General features: G+C 37.3%; 1 protein-coding gene across 7 annotated transcripts in view; it reads left to right on the forward strand.

Moving 5' to 3' along the window:
• The window catches only part of LOC114664937 (transcription factor MafG), a 159,891-nt gene that overhangs the window by 135,854 nt on the left and 11,640 nt on the right, over nucleotides 1-12,397 (forward strand). The window lies entirely within an intron of this gene.

The raw sequence follows: 12,397 nt of genomic DNA on the forward strand, positions 1-12,397 counted from the left end.
TAACAGATGTATACACACTCCAAAGTACTGAGCGTCCTCAAATAATAGTGGCAACTGTGACCTCTTTTGTAGAGAATCCTATTGTCTGTACCTCCTGCCTGTTTTTCAATTACAAGCAAAGCTAATTGTGGGTTCTTATAACCTCTACAGCCTTGCCATCTATAATGACAGAGGGGCCTAGGACCTCTTAAAATATATCACCATCTCCTTTGTGTTGCGACTGCAGAATTGCAGCTGGTCTGCTTGTACCATAAAGCAGAATCCTCCACCACACTCCTGTACTCATTCTTCTGTCTTCTGGCTCCCCTGATAGACCCCACTATTGCTGTGTAATCAGAGATATTTTGTAGATGATACAGTTCATTGTCAAAGTCAGACCCATGCTTTATATAACAATGGCTGAGACATAACCTTATAATGGGTAAAAAAAAAATGTGAGGGATGACATTGATAAATTAGTCCACATTGATGAGTTAACTTTTTTAGAATAAAATAATGATGTAAATGTTTCAGTTGAGACAGATTTACTATATTTGGATTTTACTCTTTTTGTTGTAATCACTTGGTAGACCCTACAACCTTTCTGATACTCATACATTCAAATATGCCTTGTGATGGTCTGGCACTCATCTAAAGTTGGTTCCTTCTTTGAAAAATTATTAGAGTTTTTTCCCTGTTCTCTCTTTTTAGTTTTTCTTATATATTCATAATATATTCATTTTAAGTGAGACTTTCAACAAAAATAATAATTCTGATTGTGGTAAACTATAAAATTGTCGCTCAGACAAGTCAGACATGTTTAGAATAAGCATTACACTCAGTATTAATCAGTACATTTTGTAAATGCATGTAGTTTTCTTTCAAATGGGCAGTTGCATTTCAAAAAGTTAGTGTTTACTGCAGCAATTAAATCAGTGCCAATTAGTGCATTTTTGCCCACTTCTGAGAGGCAGGGTTTAAAATTTTCTGGCAAAATGCTAGATTTCTTGAGTATAGCCTTTTTAGATTCTTAGAAAATATTTATTGCCATTTAAGCCATTTCACTTGCCTCTGCAATGACTATATAAGAAAGCTACATTGCATTTTTTTGTTTTGGGTACATTGTAAAAAATTGCCTAATAGTGTTCTTGTAATTATCAGTGATATCGCGGGTTTCTGAGGACAATGGGTCTTTTAATTTCTGGTACATGCTTCCTCAGTTGGTTTGCCCAGTTGATTTCATACAAGGGACGCTGTTGGCAGATGGCTGAGAAGCTACCCAACTTACTTTTCTTTCTCTCTCTCTTGCGCTGACTATCTGTGATCCTGACGTAGGGGGTGTGAGCAGGGGGGCTGTTCGCACACCTAGACGATACGGACGCTCGTCTAAAAATGCTGAAAGATTATCTTCACGTTGCTACCTTCTGTGTGCAGCTTTTAAGTATGCTGCACGGTGCTTCGCATACTTAAAAGCTCAAAGGGCACGTATTGATTTTTTATCTGTCTCTCTATCTCTCTCTAACTCTCTCTCTCTCTCTCTCTGCTCCTGACAGAGGGGGTGTGAGCTGCCGCCTTCAACAGCTTTGTGCCGCGGTGCTTCGCATACTTACAAGCCAAACAGCCCTATTGATTTGTTAGATATGTTTGCATTCTTTTAATTGTGATATACATTCAGAGCAGTTTATTAATCAATCATCAGCCAGCTGCTTTCTGTGAACCACAGCAAGCATACTGTTAACCATGATTCACAATCTCCACTTGAGGTGGAATCTATTAAGGCTGGGGAAGACCCAAATGCAGTATAACAAGAAGTTAAAAATAAATGCTCTTTTTTTTTTCTTTTTCTTCAGAAATTAGTACAGTATGCCAGTGGTTTGCAACCTGGGGTACAAGCCATAACATTCAGGGGTACATGAAAAAAAAATTGAATTGTGGCAGAAAAAGGTATATAGGCAAAAGTTGTGAAATTAATTCAATGCTATGGTGAAGGCTGGTGCAGGTTTTCTTTATTTGACTTTGACAAAAGTCCATGCTTACCCACTGGTGGAAAGTAATGAATGAGAAATTTTAAGAGCTGAATTCAAATGAAAATTCCTTATTAAATTTTGCGCTGACATCAGCAAAGAATATGAACAACTGACCTACAAGGTACTTTAGTTTCTGTTGCCATTTACAAATTTGGAGCTGGCGAAGAAGGCTTTACTTTCTTAATACCGTTTTTTTTTTTTTTTTTAAATAAATACTGTGGTAATCTGAATGCAGGTCCAGATTTGAGACTATATCATTACACTACTTTAACCTGATTTAAAAAAACTGTGTGCCTCAAAACAAGCTCAAGAATCGTAGCTGTTGTGTTTTATAAAAAAATTATTTCCATTTTAAAATGTAGACGTTTTATAATATTAATAAATGTATTAATAAATTAATGTATTAAGTTTTATTGTTACCTTTAATTTTTGAGTGTACAAATATATACTGTATCATATATTGTTTTTTTTAAATCCTATTATTGTCCATTTACTTCCAGTTACAACCTATAAATTTTAAATAACAGCAACTATGTATGTGAATTACAACAATAGTGCTAATATTAAGTGTACAATTTATGGAAATTTGCCACCAAAGGGTACGCATGTGAAAAAGGTTGGGAATCGCTGGAGTACATTATGCACATTCCATAAATATCTCCTTTTCTAACCATGATTCTTTCAGTCACGAGAACAGTCCAACATATTTGTGGTTATATAAATTTATCTTGACTATCTCATTATGTAGTTTGTTTTGGGATGTTTACAGTTGAAAATGACTTTATCTTACTGCCAAAAGAAAATTATCTTTAAGTAATATTGGTAACGGCCGACCCCTTTTACCCAGACCGGCAACTATACAACCAAGACTATTGACTTGGCTAATATGAGGATTCTCCAGATAATAACAAGCTGTACTCCTTACAAACAGTCTTTTTTTCCTCAAGCAATGAAATAACAGTCAATGCAAATCATATATGTATACAGTAATCCCTCGCTATATCGCGTTTCGACTTTCGTGGCTTCACTCTATCGCGGATTTTATATGTAAGCATATTTAAATATTGCGGATTTTTCGCTGGTTCGTGGGTTTCAGTGGACAATGGGTCTTTTAATTTCAGGTACATGCTTCCTCAGTTGGTTTGCCAAGTTGATTTCATACAAGGGACGCTATTGGCAGGTGGCTGAGAAGCTACCCAACCAGAGCACGTAGTACGTATTAAATAAAACCCCTCAAATATATTGTGAGCACGGGGGCTGTTCGCACCCCTAGACGATACGGACGCTCTTCTAAAAATGCTGAAAGATTACCTTCACATTGCTCCCTTCCTTGCTGGGCTTCCTTGCAGCTGCTTTGTCAAGCGACATGCTTCCTGCACGGTGCTTCGCATACTTAAAAGCTCGAATGGCACGTATTGATTTTTGATTGTTTGCTTTTCTCTGTCTCTCTCACTTTCTCTGACATTCTCTGCTCCTGATGGAGGAGGTGTGAGCAGAGGGGCTGTTCGCACACTGGCCTAGAGGATACGGAAGCTCCTCTAAAAAAAATGCTGAAAGACTACCTTCACATTGCTCCCTTCCTTGCAGCTGCTTTGTCCGGCGGTGCTTCGCATACTTAAAAGCCCAAACAGCCCTATTGATTTTTGATTGTTTGCTTTTTTCTCTCTCTCTCTCTCTCTCTCTCTGACATTCTCTGCTCCTGATGCGCACTCCTTTGAAGAGGAAGATATGTTTGCATTCTTTTAATTGTGAGATGGAACTGTCATCTGTCTTGTCATGGAACACGTTTAAACTTTTGAAAAAGAGACAAATGTTTGTTTGCAGTGTTTGAATAAAGTTCCTGTCTCTCTACAACCTCCTGTGTTTCTGTGCAAATCTGTGACCCAAGCATGACAATATAAAAATAACCATATAAACATATGGTTTCTACTTCGCGGATTTTCTTATTTCACGGGTGGCTCTGGAACGCAACCCCCGCGATGGAGGAGGGATTACTGTATATATAATATACACCCACACACACACAGACAAATACTCAATATTATATATATGTGCACAATTCCCCACTATCCCAAAGACACCAGTGAAAAATTATATCTATCCATTATAAAAAGAAATCCTGTCCTGGAAAGCAAAAAGCAAGTCTACAATAAGTGATCTTCTCGGAAGACATTTTAAAGACCCGCGAGACCAAAGACACGCCCTTCTTACAATCTATCAAATAGGACAAGAGGCAGCAAAACATTCAGTCTTGTGAAGGATTTGAGCATACACAGATCCAGGGCTCTCAGCACATATAAAGCGTATAAGGACAGTACGTTATAAATGAAATGTTGACATCTAAGCGAAGAAAAAAGCAGCGCGGAGAAATGAGACTCAAATGCGTTGGAGAGAAAAAAGAGCAAAAAAGAATAATCGAGGTGCAAATTCAGAAAATAAGGAAAGTAATTATCAGCCCGGAACAAGTGGAATCAAAAAAAAAAAAGCAGGTTCCGGCTCAGAATTAAAAGACTATGAAGTTAACTTTGTCTTTTATTCATTAAGACGTTTACAAATGTTGGCGCTAAACACAGGCAGAGCAGGTTAGAGACTATGAAACCAGGGAAATTAGAAAGGCTCAAAAAAAAGAAAAAAAGTTGGCTCTATACACATGTGGAGAAAGTTAAAGGATATGAAAGTAGGAAAATCAGAAAATATAAAAAAAGAAAGTAAAGATCGCAGTAGCGCAAACAAACTGCCTCATTTAACTATGCACCAGTCTAACTTTTGTTTTGCACAGTAATTACTACACTATTGCACCTTAACACTTACTTCTACTTTATTCACATAATTTTACTTATTTATTATGTTCTACTATACGGTTATCTTTCAATCTATGACTTTTTGTTAATCTAACTGATATTCTTAAGCAGATCAGGATGCATTTCACTGCGTGTTGTCCTGTATAACTAATGCAAGTGACAAATAAAGAATCTTGAGAATTTCAAAAACGGAGTTTACCGCACATGCATTTATTGGTTACTTTGTTATATATATTTATCTGTCTCCTTGTTTAAAAAGCAAAATTTACCCCAGGAGTCAAAAACGTTCTGTCTAGCCCTTGTACAAAAACCTAGACAAAAGCTGGGGCATCACCTTGGTAACCCCATGTACTTTTGGAACTGTGAGAGGAATATAGCACGACTTTACAGACAGGAGTCAAATGCAGAACTCTACTTACTTTTTTACTTTGTAAAAAAAATTATTAACTGCTGATGAGATAGATCGTTTTGTCTGCGCTGAAATTCCAAACAGAGAAACCTATCCTGACCTCATTAAAAAGATTCAGCATATTGGGACTCGCAAGATTACAAATACTGTTTTTACAGAAGTTCTGAAATAAAAGCGAAACTAATGAAATAGCAACAATTCAAAGAAAAAAAAAATCTTAAAAGTGTGTATCTGGAAAACCAAACACGGGGGTTGGCAAGCGAAGCGAGCAGGGGGCGAAGCCCCTAGTATATATATAATATTTATAATATTAACATAAATATATTATCTATCCTATTTACTCCAAGCACCCAAATATACAGTAATAAAAAAAAAAAATACAAAGCCCTCCCTTGCCCCTAAACAATAAATTAATGCACACAAAACATGAAAAACAAACACAGATCAATAACAAACGGCAGTTGAAATGTATGTGATATGAGTCCAAAGTTATTAAAGTCCTGCAATAATTAAATACTGGCTGAAGTGATCTTTTGCTCCTTCCCGAAAATACAAAACGATCTCACCCGGGGTTTTCTCCACATTGGCTGTCGTGATGATGATCCGGATAATGAAAAAGCAGTGAAATTGTGCAATGAACGTAAGTGACGATTTGTAAAATGGAAGCGTAAAGTGACTCCTGACTCCTTTCTCCTCTCGATCTCCTCGCTCCCCTTCTTTTTTGCTCCTCTCATTTAAATATCAAATGTCCTGGATATACTGTTGTGGTAACAGGCCGCATCGTCCTTCCCTGTTTGTTTTCTGGGGACAACATTTACTTACACACACACACACTCAATAGTAAACGGGACGATGTGAACAAAATGTGACTCGGCACAAACACAAAAAATACCTACTATTATGTAGCCCCGCTACAATATGCCCTTATTGATATAAGTGAAATAATATATATATTCATAGCATTCATAGTCTGAAACACAATCTGATTGTATGAGTGGTTACGTACCAGGTAATGCATGTGGTTGGTCTACAAGTCGGCAAACGTCCGCCATGCCCTTCTCAGTTGCGAGAAGCAGATCATAGAATGTTACATAGTTTACTGTCAAATAATGCAAAGAGTATACGTACTCTTTGCATTATTTGACAGTAAACTATAATATATACTTGTAAATATAAGCGAAGTCTAACTGTTATATAATAAAACACAAAGATCTTTGTGTCCAGTACTCCTGAGCAATCTGATTAGTCAATTGGCCTTGGAGTTTGGTGATAATGAAATAGAAAATGCAAATGTGAGATTCACAAGGAGGAGTAAAGGCATATGAGTCATACTGAGACAATTGCCTTCAAAGACTGCAAGTATACAACCGGACAGGAGGTGAGAAAGGTGCCTTGAAAATAATGACAGAGTCTGAGAAGCCGGCTTAACGGAAAGGTGCTCAAGAGCAGGAGTGCCGGTTAAGAGATATTCACACATGCAAATACAAAGGAAAGGCGCTGAAGGTACACATAGGGCAAAAGATAGCAAATCATTTTTATTTATTCTTTGACAGGTACTGTGGCTATTATGTAAATAAAAAGTAATGCATAAAATTCTTTAAAAATATTTAAAGCATACATCACAGGGAATTACATTTTTTGTTTATAGCACATATAATGCCATGAATACAATTCTAAATAGTTTGCAGAAAAAAATTAAATTCTAAGGACCTTAAATTTACAGTTTATCGAGAGCACAATTTTCATTCCACCTGAAGCTAAGCATTTTCAGGCCCAGCCAGTAGTTGGATGGGAGACCAACCAGAAAAAGCTTGGGTTGCTGCTGAAGAGGTGTTGGTGAGGCTTGTAGAGGGAGCTTACGCTGTGGTCTGAATGTGTATCCCAATGCATCCGTGATTTGACAGGGACACTGTGCTGTAAAAATGCCTCATTCTCTCAGATAAAATGTAAAACCAAGGTCCTTACTCTCTGTGGTCACTAAAGATCCCTGGGCATCCTTCATAAAGAGTAGGGTGTATCCTGATGTCCTGGCTAAATTGGCAACCACAGCCTGGTCATTCTGGCCCCCTAATGATCTCCCGTCTCTGATAGGTGGTGATGGGATGAGAGATAGTTAGCCTATGGTGGCTAATGGGTGGTGAGCGTACTGGCGCAAAGTGGCTGCCATCACATCATCCACGTAGATGCCGCACATTAGTGGTGGTTGAAGTGGCTCCCCACTTACTCTGTAAATCATTTTGAGTATCAAGAAAAAACACTATATAAATGTAATGAATTACTATTATTATTACAGTATGTTATATCAACAGGAAAAGTGCCATGCAGGTTCTGATGGTATTGTAATGTGTAGCATAGTAGCCTCCAAACAGAAAATCCCAACTCCATTACCACACATTACTTTAAACTGTTTCTTTTTATCAAGCTTTTCTTATCATTTTTTGTCATGGTCATAAAACTTCTGTAATGTGTCATGGTCTTTAAAGTTATTTGTTGCACTTTGGGGTCATATGTGTAATCTATCAACGTTTCACCAACATTGCAACCTGCACAGAACTTGTTTTCCTGTCATGTTTAAAGCTGTACTCTGTTAACCAGTAGTTGTCGATCCACAGCTGAGTGAAATCTCAAGGCAAACTGAAATATGCAATCATGCATTCATATTTCCATGTTTGTTCTGACATCACTCAAAAAGGAATGGATACACTTTCACGAAAATTGTGAAATTTGGCTTTAATCATCTTTCATACCTCCCCACCCTACCCCCATGTTCCTGGGGGTGAACGAATCAGAATATCTGTTGTCTTCTAATAATAAATGGTGATGAGTCTGCTAGGACTGCCAAATTGTTCATAATGTGAACTTTTCAACTGAAACTTCCATTCTATAGTTATACATGGTAAGGAAAATATCAAAATATAACTTTCTTTCTGTTCAGCTGCATCTGCTGATGAAAGCTTAATTTTGCATATATCCGTTTCTATGGGATTTACTCATTCAAATCAAATTATGCACAGAATAAATGCATACATGTGTTTCATGACTCCTCTTGTAAAAACATTTTATGAAGTATCCCATTTAGACAGTTTCCTGCAGAAAATTGTTTTAATATTATTTGCATAACATTTTTGTGTTTTTAATTGTATAAGTGCAAGCCTTCTAAACAATCTTACATTTAATATTTAGCATAAGAATTCTATGTGTGTTTTAATGTTAGTGTGTATGGATTCATGTATTCAGTTGTCACTGACCATTCAGTTATTGTGAGATAACAGCTATGATATTCAGATGTGGAGGGATTTTCTCTTGTGGATTGAGCTAGGTATATCCAGAGGGAAAATACTGACAGTGTGTTCAGTCTGTGTCAACAGTATAGATGTAATGACTGACTCTTTATTTTGGTGGAATTTTATACTCTTTTAGTTATATAAATATGATCCATGCTTATTTCTATAGCACAATTTCATACAAAGCTGAAAGTGCTTTACAAGATGTCAAAGAAATAGTTATGTGCAAAGAAAAAACAAATTAAAATTGGATAAGACTGATAGTGAAAAAATAATCATTTTAGCAGTTAAATTAAAAGAAAGTAATTTAAGTTACCTCGGTTTAATACTATAACTAGAAACTGATCAAAATAAATGGACCCTTTGGAAATATAAGTTTAAAATGTGCCTGTGTATATTAAATAAAATGTGCTTTACGAAACTGAGAAATGTATATTCAACCACATTAACACCCACAATCTTTATACCATAAATTATTCTGCTGAAGAAAAAGGGGTAATCATGTTTAGATATACAGTAATCCCTCCTCCATCGCGGGGGTTGCGTTCCAGAGCCACCCGTGAAATAAGAAAATCCGCGAAGTAGAAACCATATATGGTTTATATGGCTATTTTTATATTGTCATGCTTGGGTCACAGATTTGCACAGAAACACAGGAGGTTGTAGAGAGACAGGAACGTTATTCAAACACTGCAAACAAACATTTGTCTCTTTTTCAAAAGTTTAAACTGTGCTCCATGACAAGACAGAGATGACAGTTCTGTCTCACAATTAAAAGAATGCAAACATATCTTCCTCTTCAAAGGAGTGCGCATCAGGAGCAGATAATGTCAGAGAGATAGAGAAAAGCAAACAAATCAATAGGGCTGTTTGGCTTTTAAGTATGCGAAGCACCATGGCACAAAGCTGTTGAAGGTGGCAGCTCACACCCCCTCCGTCAGGAGCAGAGAGAGAGAGACAGAGAAAAACAAACAATCGAAAATCAATACGTGCCCTTCGAGTTTTTAAGTATATGAAGCACCGTGCAGCATGTCACTTCAGGAAGCAGCTGCACAGAAGGTAGCAACGTGAAGATAATCTTTCAGCATTTTTAGACGAGCGTCCGTATCGTCTAGGTGTGCGAACAGCCCCCCTGCTCAATCCCCCTACGTCAGGATCAGAGAAAGTCAGCGCAAGAGAGAGAGAGAGAAAAGTAAGTTGGGTAGCTTCTCAGCCATCTGCCAATAGCATCCCTTGTATGAAATCAACTGGGCAAACCAACTGAGGAAGCACGTACAAGAAATTAAAAGACCCATTGTCCGCAGAAATCCGCGAACCAGCAAAAAATCCGCGATATATATTTAAATATGCTTACATATAAAATCCGCGATGGAGTGAAGCCGCGAAAGGCGAAGCGCAATATAGCGAGGGATTACTGTACAGAAGAATAGTAAAAAATCCCACAGCACATTCTTCAACAAAAATTTCCAAAATGTCAGAATATTATGTGTGGGAGCGGGGGGTACATTATTTTTTTAGCACCTAAAAAAAGTAAAAAGCTAACAGGTTAACTGTTAGCTAACTTCATTTCAGACAACAAAGCACAGAAATGCATTACAGAATAGCAGCTATCAGCTTACGATAAATTTGTAATGAAATGAACATCTTAGTCATTTAGGCAGATCCCATTGCCCATCACCCAACTAGAATTAAATCAGCACTTCACATGGCAGCTATTTACATTTTCTTTGGGCTAAGTCCCATCTATACATAAAAGCCACATAACTGTTAATACCACTACATATCTTACCAGGTCAAAGTGAAATAGAACTTGAAATGAGACATTCTGATATATAAATACCAGGAAGGCAAATTTTGAGGAAACGGCTTCAGTAATTTTATGCCATAGATTTTAGATGTTGAAGAATTTCATCAACCCTGGGGGACACTGAATCCTCCACTGGTCTAAAGGCAAATTGATAATTATGGAAAGAAGAAGTATGTGAAGCCTTTGGACATAGCCACATTTCGTAAATTTGTCTTAAAATGTGATCTGATCCTTGTTTAAGCTGCAATAATGAACAAATGGTCTGGTTTAACTAATAACATACAATATATGTTTTTCTTGTACATATTGAATACATAATTCAAAAATTCCCAGTGTAGGTTGAAAAAAATATGCGAACCCTTGATGAATTTAACAAACGCTAACTGGAATCAGGAGTTGTCAATCCTGGAGTTCATTCAACGAAATGAGATTGGAAATGTTTAGAGATGCTTTACATATTAAAAAAAAATAATAAAAGGAGTCAAACGTTTTGAGTCTACTATTCATAAAAAGCATCTACTGATGTGAAGCATGTCTTGCAAAAAAGAAATCTCAGAAGATCTGTGGTCAAGAATTTTTGATTTGCATAAAGCTGAAAAGGATTACAAAGTAATTTCAGAGAATTTAGATATTCATTAGTCCACAGTTATGACAAATTGTGTATAAATGGAAATAATTTAGTACCATGCCTACACTCCCTAGAAGTGGGCAACCAGCCAAGATGACTCGAAGCACCTTGCAGAATGCTCAAAATGTTTAAAAAATATCCCCAGAGTAACGGCTAACAGCTTGAAACAATTCTTACACAGACTAGGTTAACATTTCTGTTCATGAGTCTACCATATGCAAAATGTTGAACAGGCATGGTGTCTATGATAGGACACCAAGGAGGAAGCTGCTGCTCTCCAAAAAAACATTGCTCCATGCCTGAATTTTGCCAAAGACCACCTTTACACTCCAAAATGTTATTGGGGAAATGTTCTGTGGACTGATGGAACTAAGCTTGAATTGTTTGGGAAGAATATTCAGCAGTACATGTGGCGTAAAAAGGCACCAGTGACCATGATTTGGGACTGCTTTGCTGCCTCAGGACCTGAACAGCTTGTCATCATTGAGATCCAAATAAATTTTCAAACTTATCGAAGTATTCAATAGGATAATGTCAGGGATGTTGTCCGCCAGGTGAAGCTCAGTAAGTAAATCTAGTACAGAATTGCTTCAAAAGAGAAAATTCACCTTTTTAAGTAGCCCAGTCAGAGTTCAGACCTTAATCCAATAGAGAGACTCTTCATAGCAGATGTTGTAAGAACATTGTTGAGCTGAAACAGTTCTTCAAGGAACAATAGTCCAGAATTCCTCTTGGAACGTTGTGCAAGTCTGATCAGCAGCTACCGGAAGCTCTTCTTTGAGGTTATTGCTGCTAATGGAGATTTAACCAGTTATTAAATCCCAGGGTTCATTTACTTGTTTTCCACAGCACACAGCGAATGTTTGATGAGTGTGTTCAATAAAGACATGAAAGATTATAATTTATATTTCATTAAGAATATTATGTCTGTCTATATTTTTGACTTGGATAAAGATCAGATCACATTTTATGACTAGTTAATACAGAAAGCCACGCAATTCCAAAAGTTTAACATACTTTTTCTTGCCACTTTATGTGCACAATACAGTGATCCCTCGCTATATCGCGCTTCGCCTTTCGCGGTTTTACTCTATCGCGGATTTTATATGTAAGCATATTTAAATATATATCGCGGATTTTTTGCTGGTTCGTGGATTTCTGAGGACAATGGGTCTTTTAATTTCTGGTACATGCTTCCTCAGTTGGTTTGCCCAGTTGATTTCATACAAGGGACGCTATTGGCAGATGGCTGAGAAGCTACCCAGCTTACTTTCTCTCTCTCTTGCGCTGACTTTCTCTGATCCTGACTTAGGGGGATTGAGCAGGGGGGCTGTTCGCACACCTAGATGATACGGACGCTCGTCTAAAAATGCTGAAAGATTATCTTCACGTTGTTACCTTCTGTGTGCAGCTGCTTAGTGAAGCGACATGCTGCACGGTGCTTCGCATACTTAAAAGCTCA

The sequence above is a fragment of the Erpetoichthys calabaricus genome, chromosome 14 (genome assembly GCF_900747795.2).
Source record: "Erpetoichthys calabaricus chromosome 14, fErpCal1.3, whole genome shotgun sequence".
NCBI classification, from domain to species: domain Eukaryota; kingdom Metazoa; phylum Chordata; class Cladistia; order Polypteriformes; family Polypteridae; genus Erpetoichthys; species Erpetoichthys calabaricus.